Raw genomic sequence first — 14,112 nt, 5'->3', positions numbered from 1 at the left:
TCCTGAACAGAGGGTGCCTTAGGAGGCTCTCTGTTACAGTGAGAAACCACTTCTGCACCCCGCTGTCCGCCATCTTGCCTGTGTGGAGTCCGCTTGTTGAAAGAAGCGGGGCATGCTCAGCCTGGGGGCTCTGTATTGAGCCCAAGCTGACTTTAAAGAGTGGTGGAGAGCTGAGGCACGCAAGACATCACATTGAGACAGTAAGGCAGACGGGATTCCAAGCGGAGCCTACGGTGCAAGTTCCGCTCACAATCTCCACCTGTTTTGCTCAGTGAGAATGGGCCCTTCTATATCTGCACTGCTACACAAGGGCTTTCTCCATGTTCTGCATCCTCTGGCTGGTTTCCACTGCCTGACAAAACCTTGAAAAAATGTCACCCTTACAATGCTGTTGTTGTTATTTATGTGAATAATTATTTTTGGTTTGTGGAACAAATAATGTGCATTTCAATTATTTCTTATGGGAAAATTTGCCTTGCTATGCGAGTGATTTGGATTACAAGCATATTCCCAGAACGACTTATGCTCATAATCCAAGGTCTTACTGTATTACGTATTAATTACCTCAGCTACAGTCACATTAAGGCTATGTTCACACTACGTAAAACAAAGGCCGTTATTTTCAACGGCCGTTATTTTGAGGCCAAAACATCAGCCGTAGAATTACGAACGTACAGGCTAGTCGTGAAACTACGGCCGTTGTTTCATATTGCCTCCTAGCATGTTTTTAATCGGGCTGAAACGTCATTTAATTGAAATACTGCGACTAGCCCAATAAACCACTCAGTAAATTTTTTACACGAAAATCAAGTTTAATTTGGCCGAAATAAATTTTACGTGTGCGGCTGCATTGAAATCCACGGCCGTACTTGTAACATTACCGGCCGCAAATAAATGTCATGTTCATTTTTCACGGGTCCGTAGGAACTACGGCCGTAGTCTTATACGCTGTGTGCATCGTACGACCGTAGTTCGTACGAATTGCTATATCGTACCATCCTCAAAACAACGTAGTTGTTTTACGTAGTGTGAACATAGCCTTAGTAATAGTTATGGGGAAATACAAGGTAAAAATGACAGAATGTTGTCCATATGTGTAACGGTGGTGGCCACAGGAGGGTTTTCATTGCTAACTCTCAATCCTACTATTAATTTGTTGTGTATTTGTAACAATATATGGAGTACAGAAGAAACAAAAGCAATAAAGGGGTTTATGAGTAGTGACTGCAGTAAATAAAGCTTCTTTATTGGATTTTGTATTTCGGCTGCCTTCGTCTGTCTTGTTTTTCCTTAAACAAAAATGTCTTTTACAATACACTGAGTATGAAAACCATATTTTAACATCTATGTGCGTATTTCGTGGATTTCAGGCTTTGCTTCTGCTTCCTATGGTATTGCCTTATTTTATTTCTGTCATGTGCAGTATTGTCTTAAAGAGCTTCTATGGATACTAAAATTACCATATACATTGATGTTCCTATAAATACATGGATGAGGCTGTTATAACTATGGGGAAATATTTCTGCCATACCAACACAAGGGGGCCTGGTAGCATCACCACCGTCCATTGTATCTGCCCCTTTAGGATGCAGATTCAATGAAAAAAAATCTTTGGTGAAAAAAATAAAAAAAAATGCTTATAATGAAATACAATAGGTGAAGGAACAAAACAATGTCTGGTGAGATAATAAATGTGTATTTTATAGGTTATGACACAAGAGACACAATGCTTTTAGGCATATACACTATTCCAGGAAAAATCTACTTTTCCCCTATCTGCTGGTAGCCGCCTATCTCCATAACAGGCCCGGCTTCTGTATTTTACCTGCAACTCTGTTGATTACACTAAAGCTGGGGCCCTCTATGGAGATTGGCAGGGGGTACAGAGGTCAGACCCCACTGCGATCTCCTACTTTTCCCCTATCCTGTGGATAGGGTAAAAGTAGATTTTTCCTGGAATACCCCTTTAGGCCCCCTTCACACGTCCGGAAAATCTGTCCGGATTTCCTATCAGGAAATCCGGACGGATTTCCGGACTCATAGACTAACATTAGACACGGACACCCTTCCGGATTTTTCCGGAAGGGTGTCCGTTCCGGAAAATAGGACCGGATTTTTTAGATCCTGTCCTATTTTCGTCCGGAAATCCGGCACGGACGCCCCCATAGAAGTCTATGGGAGCGCCGGAATCACGGGCATTTTCCGGATGTATATCAGGAAAGTGCCCGCGATTCCGGACTGGTAGAGAGCCAGCCCCGGCCGCCGTCCGATCACCCGCACACCCCCATCCCCCCCGCACCGCACCGCACACTCTGCCCGGCACTACAGGGCTGGCCGGCCAGAGTGCGGTGCAGATCCCCCCCGCCGCCTAACCCCCAGTACCCGCTAGTCGCCGCCGCCCCCCCGCCGCCGCCGCCGCCCCCCCGCCGCCGCCGCCGCCGGGAACTCACCACCGGGCCGCTCGCCGGATGCTCCGCACCTCCCCCCCCCCCGGGAACTCACCACCGGGCCGCTCGCCGGATGCTCCGCACCTCCGACCGCCGCCGCCGCCCGGACCTCAGCACTGCACTCTGACCCGGACCCCAACCTCGCGGCCCCGACAGAGCAGGATCCAGGACAGGTGAGATTACCCCTTAGGACTACTACTCCCACCATGCTGTGCTGGCATGCCATGATGGGAGTTGTAGTTCTGCAGCCTGTGGCCATCCAGGTTGCAGAAGTACAACTCCCATCATGGCTTTGCTGGCAGGCCATGATGGGAGTTGTAGTTCTGCAGCCTGTGGCCATCCAGGTTGCAGAAGTACAACTCCCATCATGGCTCTGCTGGCAGGCCATGATGGGAGTTGTAGTTCTGCAGCCTGTGGCCATCCAGGTTGCAGAAGTACAACTCCCATCATGGCTCTGCTGGCAGGCCATGATGGGAGTTGTAGTTCTGCAGCCTGTGGCCATCCAGGTTGCAGAAGTACAACTCCCATCATGGCTCTGCTGGCAGGCCATGATGGGAGTTGTACTTCTGCAGTCTGTGGCCATCCAGGTTGCAGAAGTACAACTCCCATCATGGCTCTGCTGGCAGGCCATGATGGGAGTTGTACTTCTGCAGCCTGTGGCCATCCAGGTTGCAGAAGTACAACTCCCATCATGCCTTGCTGACAGGTCATGATGGGAGTTGTACTTCTGCAACCTGGATGGCCACAGGCTGCAGAACTACAACTCCCATCATGGCCTGCCAGCAGAGCCATGATGGGAGTTGTACTTCTGCAACCTGGATGGCCACAGGCTGCAGAGGTACAACTCCCATCATGTACTGCAACCTGGGTGACCACAAACTGCAGAACTACAACTTCCATCATGACCTGTCAGCCAAGCATGATGGGAGTTGTAATTCTGCAAGCTGTGACCATCCAGTTTGCAGAAATACATGTCCTATTTTTTTTTTTCTCATCAGGAAATCCTGAAGGTTTTTCCTGATGGTTTCCTGATGGTAAAAACGGATTACTGTCAGGAAATCCTGATACTATCCTGATGACATTTAAGGCCTCCTGATCAGGATTTCCTGACAGTAAAAACTGACACGGACGTGTGAAGGGGGCCTTAAGGTTTCTACATATTGCTGGTAAACTAGGGTTCCCATGGCTGTGCAACCCTAGCTTACCAGTCATAGCTACTAATGAATATTAATGAATTAACTGTAAATCACTGCCTGGTACACTGGCATGATGATTTTACTGTATCACAACACCTATGTCACGATCCTGTGCTCTCAGTGCAGCGCTATGTCATCTAATCACATGGCCTGCAACTAACCGTACTGGCCAGAATAATCCCCAGCTACTTTGCACTCTGTATTTTTTTTTTTTTTTTTTATTACATAAAATTTTTGTGGTAAAAATGAGCATTCATTGACAATGGGCAGTGGAGCTAAAACAGGGACACCTAGTGGCCAATGTTATCATTTTAAATTCAACAAAAAACAACATTTTATTTTCAAATTAAGTGAATTACAACTATTTTAGATATTGAGGCCTATGTTAGATAGAATTAGAGATGAGCGAACCGGGTTCGGGTCGATCTGAACCCGAATGTTCGGTATTTGATTAGCGGGGGCTTCTGAAGTTTAATAAAGCTCTAAGGTTGTCTGGAAAACATGGATACAGCCAATGACTATATCCATGATTTCCACATAGCCTTAGGGCTTTATCCAACTTCAGCAGCCACCGCTAATCAAATGCCGAAAGTTCGGGTTCGGATCGACTCGAGCATGCTTGAGGTTCGCTCATCTCTAGTCAGAATATGTTGTTTTCAATGACAGGTATTCTTTAAAGGAGAACATTGTTACCCTGTGGAGCGTAAACAGGGATATTTCTCCAGTGTGAGGTACTATTAATGTCTGAGCCACTATTACTTCTTTAGCCATTATCTATCTGATCCTACTATTTCCAGGGACACTATCAAGTCATGGGTGGAAGAAGTCATCAAGGCGGTCTGGGCCAGATAGAGAAGAAGAGGTAGAGTTGAGAACTTCAAACAGAGAAGACGTCGCCTGTGAGTCTAAACCTTTTCCATTAACAAATCTAAAAAAATAACCTCTAAATAAAATTGTTTTTATGATTGGAAATGTAGTCATAAGGAGCCCCTGTTTACAAAATAAGTGGAAGTGCCAGAGGTGGATGGATGCCATTAATGTCCCAGATATTAATACCCAATACCCAGTAGGCAACTACATAGAATCTATGGGGGAGATTTATCAAACATGGTGTAAAGTGAACCTGTCTCAGTTGCCCCTAGCAACCAATCAGATTCCAATTTTCATTCCTCACAGACTCTTTGGAAAATGAAAGGTGGAATCTGATTGGTTGCTACGGGCAACTGAGCCAGTTTCACTTTACACCATGTTTGATAAATCTCCCCCTATGTTCTCATTTACCCTTTAGTGTACTGTAATCTGTAGCATATGTGAATTAAAGAGGGTTACCAGGTTAGATCAAGACAACTAGTATTATGAACCTCCTTCTATAATTAAGTAAAGTTTATAAATAAAGTAACAAAGTAATATAGTAATGTGCATGTAAGCTTTTTTAAAAATTATTTTAATAGCAAACATGTTACAGACAATAGTTATACTATTAGGCTATGTTCGTACAATGCCTTTTTTTGTTCATTTGAGTCCAAATAACGTCCATTATTTTATAATGGCAGCCGTTATTGGTACAATGATGGGCGTTAATTTGGACTCAAAAGTCTAAAAAAAATAGTCGTTGTGGGAACATAGCCTTACACGTAAGTAAAACTCACTGATTTTAGCAGGACCAAATAACTTAATATATATTGTGTTGTCCTGACTCTCCTCTGATGGTAGATATTAGGGGTGTCAGATTTCAATATGGCTGATTCTTTGTTCCCATATGAAATAGGGCACTGGTGTCTGGAGGGGACAGAGAATTATGGAGAGGACAGCTTATTTTCTTGTACCTTCTAGCCATGATAGTATGCGTACCTGGGGGGGGGGGGGGGGCAAGAGGAATGACTGTTTGCAGGACAAACATTTGAATGGCAGCTATGTCAGGTGTTCTTCACAGCATTTACTGACATGCTTTAAAGCAAGCCTCATGGACATAGACAACAATAGACGAGACCTGTTACTATATGTAGGCCATTATATGGGTTTATTGCATTCCATTCACTGACCAGGATATAGGAAAAATTGTATATGAAGACCTTGCTATTTCTGAATTCCATCTACCATATTTATTGATGATTGCAGCCATCCCTTATATACAGCATAGAGTTATGTTGTGTGATGTATGGCTCTATATTAAAAAAAAAAAAAAAAAAAAAAAAAAAAAACATAGTCACATATGTTCTATTCTCCACTATAATCTCTGGGCTTACGCCATTTACAATTCTTTGTTGTTGTATCTCCTTATTTTCTCTATTCTCCATATATTATAGTATCACAATATAGGTTCATGTGTATAATGCAGGACTGGGTTTTACAAAAAAATATGTACTTGTGAAATAAATGACAGTAGATTGTAATATATGTTCCCCTATACACCCATACTATAAATCATGGCACTTAGTCTGTCAAAAATCTGAATCATCATGTTGATGCATTAGACCCATAAACAATCCATATGTATTGGAAATGATGATAAATAATGGCAATTTTTCTGTATATCTGTAAATCTGTGAATTTCTCTGTGTATAACATATGATATTGCCAGTACTATATGTGTACATGGCTGTGCAAGGCTGCTTATGTTGGGCCGCCAACACTGTGTGCCCTCAGAGCTTCCCTGGAGGCATTGCAGTGATATCTGATAATCCTGCATGTGCCAGGGTTTCTGAAGGGCATATGTTTGTTGTCGAGGTGTAAGGAAACACAAAATCCTTAACTTTGCACTCTGTACACAGTGACTGTGCACCGTGTTACTACTCCCGATGCATTATGGGTAAACTGTCATTGTGCTTCAAAGTGACCATAGCCATTCAGGGAGATGTGTTAGTGCAGTTGGGAATAACCAGATGAATAACTTAATGTTATCGGTTTTCGTCTCCATCATTTCTTTAAGTAGTATGTATTGCTGGAACTATGGCACATACTACATAAACTAGTAATTTAGAAAAGTAGAAAAAACAAAAATAAACAGCTCACCATTGGGAGAATCTTTAGTAGTACCGGTGGTTACAAGTGGAGAGTGCATGTACTTCGAGGTGTTGGCCAGACACCAAATGCAAAGGAAAGCTTGAGGATGAGGTGGTAAAGTTGGCACTCCTGGTCGTGAGCAGCTAAAACTTAAAGGGGTATTCCAGGTTATTTTGATATTAATTCTACTGATTTCTCTTGTAATATAATTAATATATCTCATTGGTTTCTATAATAAATTTTGTCTCTTTCTCTCTATTTTTATGTAAGTCACGTGTTTCTGTGACGTCACCGAACCGGAAGTGTGGGGACTTCCCCGACTCGGCCGGCCTCTTGGTGTTTATGTAGTTAGAAAGCTAGCAGAGCTTTACAAACGGCCTCCCTGCGCACGGGAGGTCACATGACACCCTGTTCCCGGGCGGCCTGTCAGTGTGAAGGAGGTCGCATCCACCTCCTGTATAATCACTAAAACCCTCCACCCCCTGCCAGTGTAACCATCCCGATGTCTCCCCCGGCCCCCTCCATCCTGTGTATACAGTCCTTTTCAAAGATCTCTCACCCCATCCCCCGGTCTCGGCACCTCTTGCACTCAGCTGACAGGCTCTCTCTCTCTCTCTCGCTGTGTGTGAAGCAGGAGAGATTTCTTTCCTGCTCCGTACACAGTTCCTGGCAGCTGAGTTTTATCGGGGCAATTGACAGGCACTGTGTACGGAGCAGGAAAGAAATCTCTCCTGCTTCACACACAGCGAGAGAGAGAGAGAGAGAGAGCCTGTCAGCTGAGTGCAAGAGGGGGATGGGGTGAGAGATCTTTGAAAAGGACTGTATACACAGGATGGAGGGGGCCGGGGGAGACATCGGTATGATTATACTGGCAGGGGGTGGAGGGTTTTAGTGATTATACAGGAGGTGGATGCGACCTCCTTCACACTGACAGGCCGCCCGGGAACAGGGTGTCATGTGACCTCCCGTGTGCAGGGAGGCCGTTTGTAAAGCTCTGCTAGCTTTCTAACTACATAAACACCAAGAGGCCGGCCGAGTCGGGGAAGTCCCCACACTTCCGGTTCGGTGACGTCACAGAAACACGTGACTTACATAAAAATAGAGAGAAAGAGACAAAATTTATTATAGAAACCAATGAGATATATTAATTATATTACAAGAGAAATCAGTAGAATTAATATCAAAATAACCTGGAATACCCCTTTAACCTTTATTCGTGTATCTAAAACTGGCAAAATTCTGGACCTACGTGTTTGGTGTAGTGGTGCTTAAAGAGGTACTCTTTAATGGCTGGGGTCAATTCAGTGTACGGTCACTTACCTCCCCGGTTCAAGTGCAGGGTTCCATCCGGCTGCCGCTTCCTGGTCTGAGCTGCAGCTTGAGACGTTACGTCTCAAGCCGCAGCTCAGCAATTTAGTGGCTGAGGCGGAACTCCGCTACGACAGCTAAATGGCTAAGCTTCCTTAAGACGGCACGTCTCAAGCTGCAGCTCATACCAGTAAGCCGCAGCCAGATGGGAGAACGGGGTCGTGCGATCCGGGACCTGGCACTGGAACCTGGGAGGTAAGTGACCGGCGGCTTCTATATCCCCCCCCTCTCTGGCCATACACTGAAAATGACCCCAGCCCGGAGTAACCCTTTAATCATGGTCATGGGACTTTAATGCCATAATTAGGACTGTGTTCTAGCTATTAAAATGCCCTATGTAATGGTGACCTAACTAAGTCATCTTAGTGAGTGACCAATGCGACAAGGGGGACCATGTTTTAGCGCTTCTATTGCTTTTACACTAATTAGAAACTCATACATCAGGATTAATTATAAAAGTTGCCGTTTAGACTGGCTTAGCAGGTAGACTATTCACATTCTTTTTGTGTGCAAACAGTAATTGATCCGATTTTTGGCTAATTTGACTTTGCAACATAATAAAACTTAGCAAAAGCCATGCATTTTGGAAATTACCCCAATTATCTCACTACTCATAGGAACAAAACACGCTCTTCAAGTTAGAGAAGAATTATAGATATTTTCTGCCTTCCTATTATCAACCTCGGTTTATACAATTAATCTAAACAATTTAATAAGTGAAATTCAATTAAGAGACAACAAAAAGTCAGTGTGTTTTCTTCTGCTCGCGACTCCACTTCCATTTATAGCGGCCGTTGTGTCATTAGCCAGCATTCCGCATTAGTCTATCAACCGTGAGGACTGTTGATTAGAGTCTTTCTTCCCATTAAAGGATCTAATCAAGTAAAATAATTTCCTTGCTGGCAGTAATAGCATTCAAGAAGCATGCTACTCCAGGACAAGGCTGCCTATATATTGAAATATTCTCCTACTGGCTAACCAGAACTAGCGGAAAGTGGCTTTATGACATTACTTTGCCGTCTTACTGATGTAGATACAATTCATTGCACCATGGAGAACATTGTTCCAGCAATACAAATGTCTTCACTTCGCTGACTTTCTTCAAGTCTAACTCTATTCAGATATTATAATTTAATTGGCTGGCTTATTTTAGTCATTCTGTTCTATGTTCATCTGGAAGCACCACAGGAACATTCTGTGACAGTCTATTGATTGGTGTTGTACCTGACGTTAAGCGCAGTACATTGTGTCAGATATCACAATGTAACTTTAGCTGAAAAGTCTCCTCATACCATCTATTTAAGCAAATGTATAAGTCTATGGTAATAATCTAAATTAGCATGGATAGGAAAAGCTTGAAAGGTTTGGTGAATAAGATGGAAAAAAATATATATTTGCAGGTTACTGCTAAATGTGTGACATATGTCTTAAAACAAATGTACCATCATCGTTGGGTTCTTTACCTGAATGGAGCGGCCCGGAGTGGGGATGCCGGCGGTGTGGTCCTTTTTTTGAACCGCCACCCAGTTCTCACGTATGGTGCTGGTCTATTTCTGAGCACCGGCCTGGTCCCCAGTGTGGTGACACCCCTCCCCTCCCCTGTGATGCAGCTCCATTGATTCTAATTAAGTCACGTCACAGAGAGCAAAGCATCTTACTGAGGGCTGGCAGGCCCGTCCCTTGTGCTTCATGCCAGGGTGGTGCTCAGGAATAGACCGGTGTCGTGCAGGTGTAGATTTTTGCCGTGATTTATGCCTGTCAGCAGGCATAAATCATTGTAAATCTGGCGCTGGAGGAGTCCACCTTACCGCTCCTCCTTTTCCGCCCATCAGGCAAGCAGAGGATACGGCTGGCATACTCCAGGGAGAAATGGCGAATCTGCACCTTCTCCCTGGCGCGTACCAGGGGCACAAAGTTTGTAAATGTCCTCCTATATGTTCAGAAAATAATCGTTACTCAAACATGAGTTGAGTTTTATATTTATGTCTTTAAATACTTTTGGGGTCCACTGACAATTTCACACAAAAAGCAAGTAGTGCTGAAGTCTTAACATGAATAGTGATGAGCGAACATCCCACTGTTTCGGTCTATGCACGTGTACAGATCATTAGGTGCAAAGTGTAAAATACGTAATAGCGGAGCAATTACGAAGTGCGTAGCATTAGCGTATCTTTTATTCGCCCCTGCGTATATACTGGCAATCACTGGCACACAGCAGAGCCAGACAGAAAGGTTAATGAAAAAAATATATGGAAATTAGCCCTAAAAAGGACTATTAGGTTCTTACGTTTTTTTCACAGAGGACGCCTGGTCACTACAGGGTTAAGAAATAAATCCTGATAGTACTCGGTCAGCTCTCCCTCTTTACACTGACTAACCATCACTGTGAATATTGTTGCCTAATAGAGATGAGCGAACCTGGAGCATGCTCGAGTCGATCCGAACCCGAACTTTCGGCACTTGATTAGCGGTGGCTGCTGAAGTTGGATAAAGCCCTAAGGCTATGTGGAAATCATGGATATAGTCACTGGCTGTATCCATGTTTTCCAGACAACCTTAGAGCTTTATCCAAGTTCAGCAGCCCCAGCTAATTAAATACCGAACATTCGGGTTCGGATCGACTCGAACCCGAACCCGGTTCGCTCATCTCTATTGCCTAACTAAATTCAGATGCTGTCACGTTTTTATAGCATGTATGTAACATACGTAATGACGCTAATTGTACAGACAATCACAGTAATGCCAGTAGTGAACATGGCTACTACATTACCTGATGTGCCCTTCCTTCCCCACACTTTCATTGGCTCTTTTACATTGGTGGGAGGAAACTTACGCAGTTGCGTACATCGCGAGAGAAACTAATTGCTCATCACTAAACATGAATTAGGAATAAAAATTCTAAAAAAAATCTTATGTCCCTAAAGGAGTTATCCGGGATTAGAAAAACATGGTAGGTAGGGTTTATTCACCTTATCTTTCCATGACCTTTAGGTCAAAACCCTTTTTACCTTTATTTGCAGTCCTCTTGACAGAAGAGCCTTTCACAGTTTCCTACCATTATACACAATAGATGCCTTTGACAGAAATTATATATATACTATCCATATGTTTTCAATGCTAGTGTGTATACAATCACTGTCACAACTGGGAAGCACAACAAATCCTACAATAGCATGCATACTAAAGAAAAATGGGCATAAATCAGGAAAAATATTCCAATCTGTATTGTAAAAAAGAATTTAAGACATAAAAAACACGATTACAAGATGTAAATAGTATAACCCTGTCAAAAGGAAAATGTTAGCATACATATGGGGAGTATATATAGGGTAGCTGGTAGGGTAACTGGTAGAAACATAATTGTAAATATCCAAAAAGTACACTAACTTAAAGGGGTTGTCCAGTGTGGGGGCACTTTTTTGGGGGGACCGGGGAGGAGGTGGCTGAAATAAAAGACGTTCACTCTCCTCCCCGGTTCCAGCGGCGGCTCACTCATCGCGGCGCTCCGGTTCCCGGCCGCTTCCGGGTGCCTGACGCCGCCCGAGATGCTACGTCAGCCACTCAGTAAAGGAGGCGGGATCCGTGTGAAGTCCGCTCGGATCCCGCCTCCTTCACTGAGTGGCTGAGCGGCCCTGAGACGTAGCGTCTTGGGCGGCGTCAGACACCCGGAAGCAGCCGGGAACCGGGGACCTGAGTGCCGCGATGAGTGACCCGCCGCTGGAACCGGGAAGGTGAGTGAACATTATTTATTTCAGCCATCTCCTCCCCGGTCCCCCCAAAAAAGTGCCCCCACGCTGGAGCACCCCTTTAAAGTATCTGTATGAACACTGCATCCCAACGCGCATTTTGCATACCAAATGCTTCCTCAGGGGGACGTGGTTATATTGTTGTCCCTGTACTATTTATACTGGCTGACCGATGTACCGCTGGATGTTTCTGAGTGAACGGCGCATGTCAATACAGATTGGAATATTTTTAGTGATTAATGACCATTTTCCTTTAGTATTTAGTTTCCTACCAGTAGTAAAGGGAATAAAATCAACAAAGATGGAATGTTTTAGGGAGGATTCTCCATGCAATAGCTTAACCATGCCTCTGTAGCTACATCCTCCATTAGCAACATAAATGATGTGACTTCTTCTTAAGAGTTAAAATCAACTAGGACGGAGCCCCCTCTCCCCAATGGTCCCATGGTAGCAGCATGGTCTGTCTCTAACATATGTATTCCCCTGCAGCTGGGGTGATAACGGCAAGTAGAAAACAGAGGAAGTCCTAAACCAATGTGAGACTCCAGTTGGGAGGATAGGGAGGAGAAAGGGAGACATCTAAACACTGCTACAAGAATGGCCCTGGAGGAGCTGGTCCACTCCACAGTTATAAGCTATGTTCTCATGACTTTTTTTCTCTCCTTTTTGGTTTTTCTCAAAATGATGTCAGTGATTTCACGTTTTGGGTGCCCGTCATTACAATGACGACTGTCTGTACATTATTCTAGTACGGGCCCTTTTGGTTGTAGTTTTTTGAAGGCCCATTGAATTTAGTAGTAAAGACGGTGAAAGGACGGTGAAAAAAAACTTCTAAAAAATAATGTACGTGAATAATTTGACATCTGCACAAACAATGGCAATTATTAAAAACACAATAAATAACCATAAGAAGATTGAATGGTGAATTTCGCTTCTTTAGTCTATTCTATACCAATACACGAACATTGCCTACTTTATGATTAGTAGAGCACCACGGTGGTTGCCCAATGTTGTCCAGATTGGGAGTAGAGATGATCGAACATCGGGATTTTGCAGGTTTGAGCGAACTCGAACCATCTCGAACCTGCAGCATTTGATTCCCGATGCCTTCCCGCTCCGTGGGGAAGGAGGAGACAGCCCGAGTACCGCCCTAAATCCTCCTCCTGTCTCCTCCTTTTCTACGGAACGGAAAGGCTCGAACCTGCAAAATCCAGATGTTTGATCATCTTTAATTGGGAGATGCAGGTCCTTGCATGTAGATGCGATGTTGGAGTTAATGCTGAAAAGCTGTGCTGAGTGTTTCCTAATTTTCTGCATCAATACACTACGGGGGACATTTATTATATGGCACACAGGCAATTTTCTGGAGCAGAGAGCCCCCTTGCATAAAATATATTCACAAACACAATGGGAATAATTAATTTGCAAGTGGGCTTTCTCAGCTGCTTGCACCAAAGGGGCGGTGAGGCGGTGCAACGGGGATGCGGCAGCATGCAGAGGGGGCATGGCTCTAAGCTGGTGTAGGCTTCACTTTGAGCACACAGTCGGGGTCTGGTGCGCACAGCATTTATCCAGAGGCATTGCACCTCTACATAAATCCTTAGAGCCTCTGCACTGCAGGGACATTTTTAAGCCCAGCACAAAAAAACACCAGACTTATTGAATGTCCACCTATGTGTCGTGGGCATCCGTCATTCCATTGACTTCAGTTATAATTTGGTAATAACGAACTTCTGCTTTTATTTTATTTCATTTGATTAGTATCAGTATAGTATGAGTAGTTATTTATTTTTTTAGTATCCATAGTATATTGGTAGTTATTTATTTTCTTAGTATCTGTAGTGTATCGGCAGTTGTTTATTTCATTAGTATTGCATCAGTAGTTATTTATTTGATTAGTATTAATATTGTATCAGTAGTTATTTATTTTCTTAGTATCCGTAGTGTATCGGTAGCCCAGAACTGCAGTGTAATGTCCTGTCTTTATACCACCAGCACACGCTGTGAATAGAGTATTTAGAGATACGTTTTCCTACCCATACTTTACCTTTATCAGCAGGACTCAGCGTCTGTAATATTGAATACTTCCTAACAAACTTCTCATGTTGTTTATCCATTTTCTGGCGATATGAAATTGAAAGCCAAATTGGTGACTTCCTATAAGCGGAGGATGTTTGGAGTTGTCAGTGGCCGCTGATAAGATTGTAATTACCATTCCCCATTATTAAGTAACTATATTTTGCTAATGTGTCTCCTGATGTACAAATGTGTTTTGTGTAGGAGCTGTAAGAGATCAAGTTAACGGGTGTTATTCTCCTGCTAGACAATAGCTTCTAGAAGATAGAATGAACT

General features: G+C 43.7%; 1 protein-coding gene across 1 annotated transcript in view; it reads left to right on the top strand.

The window, feature by feature from the left end:
* The window catches only part of HS3ST5 (heparan sulfate-glucosamine 3-sulfotransferase 5), a 202,577-nt gene that overhangs the window by 101,597 nt on the left and 86,868 nt on the right, over positions 1-14,112 (top strand). The window contains exon 3 of the mRNA XM_069973638.1: positions 4,441-4,542. The gene's annotated coding sequence lies outside the window, so the exon portion shown is untranslated. The remainder of the gene's footprint in view (positions 1-4,440; positions 4,543-14,112) is intronic.

The sequence above is a fragment of the Dendropsophus ebraccatus genome, chromosome 6 (genome assembly GCF_027789765.1).
Source record: "Dendropsophus ebraccatus isolate aDenEbr1 chromosome 6, aDenEbr1.pat, whole genome shotgun sequence".
Taxonomy (NCBI): Eukaryota; Metazoa; Chordata; class Amphibia; order Anura; family Hylidae; genus Dendropsophus; species Dendropsophus ebraccatus.
Note: the sequence above shows the minus strand (reverse complement) of the source record. Positions and strands in the feature narration are given on the sequence as shown.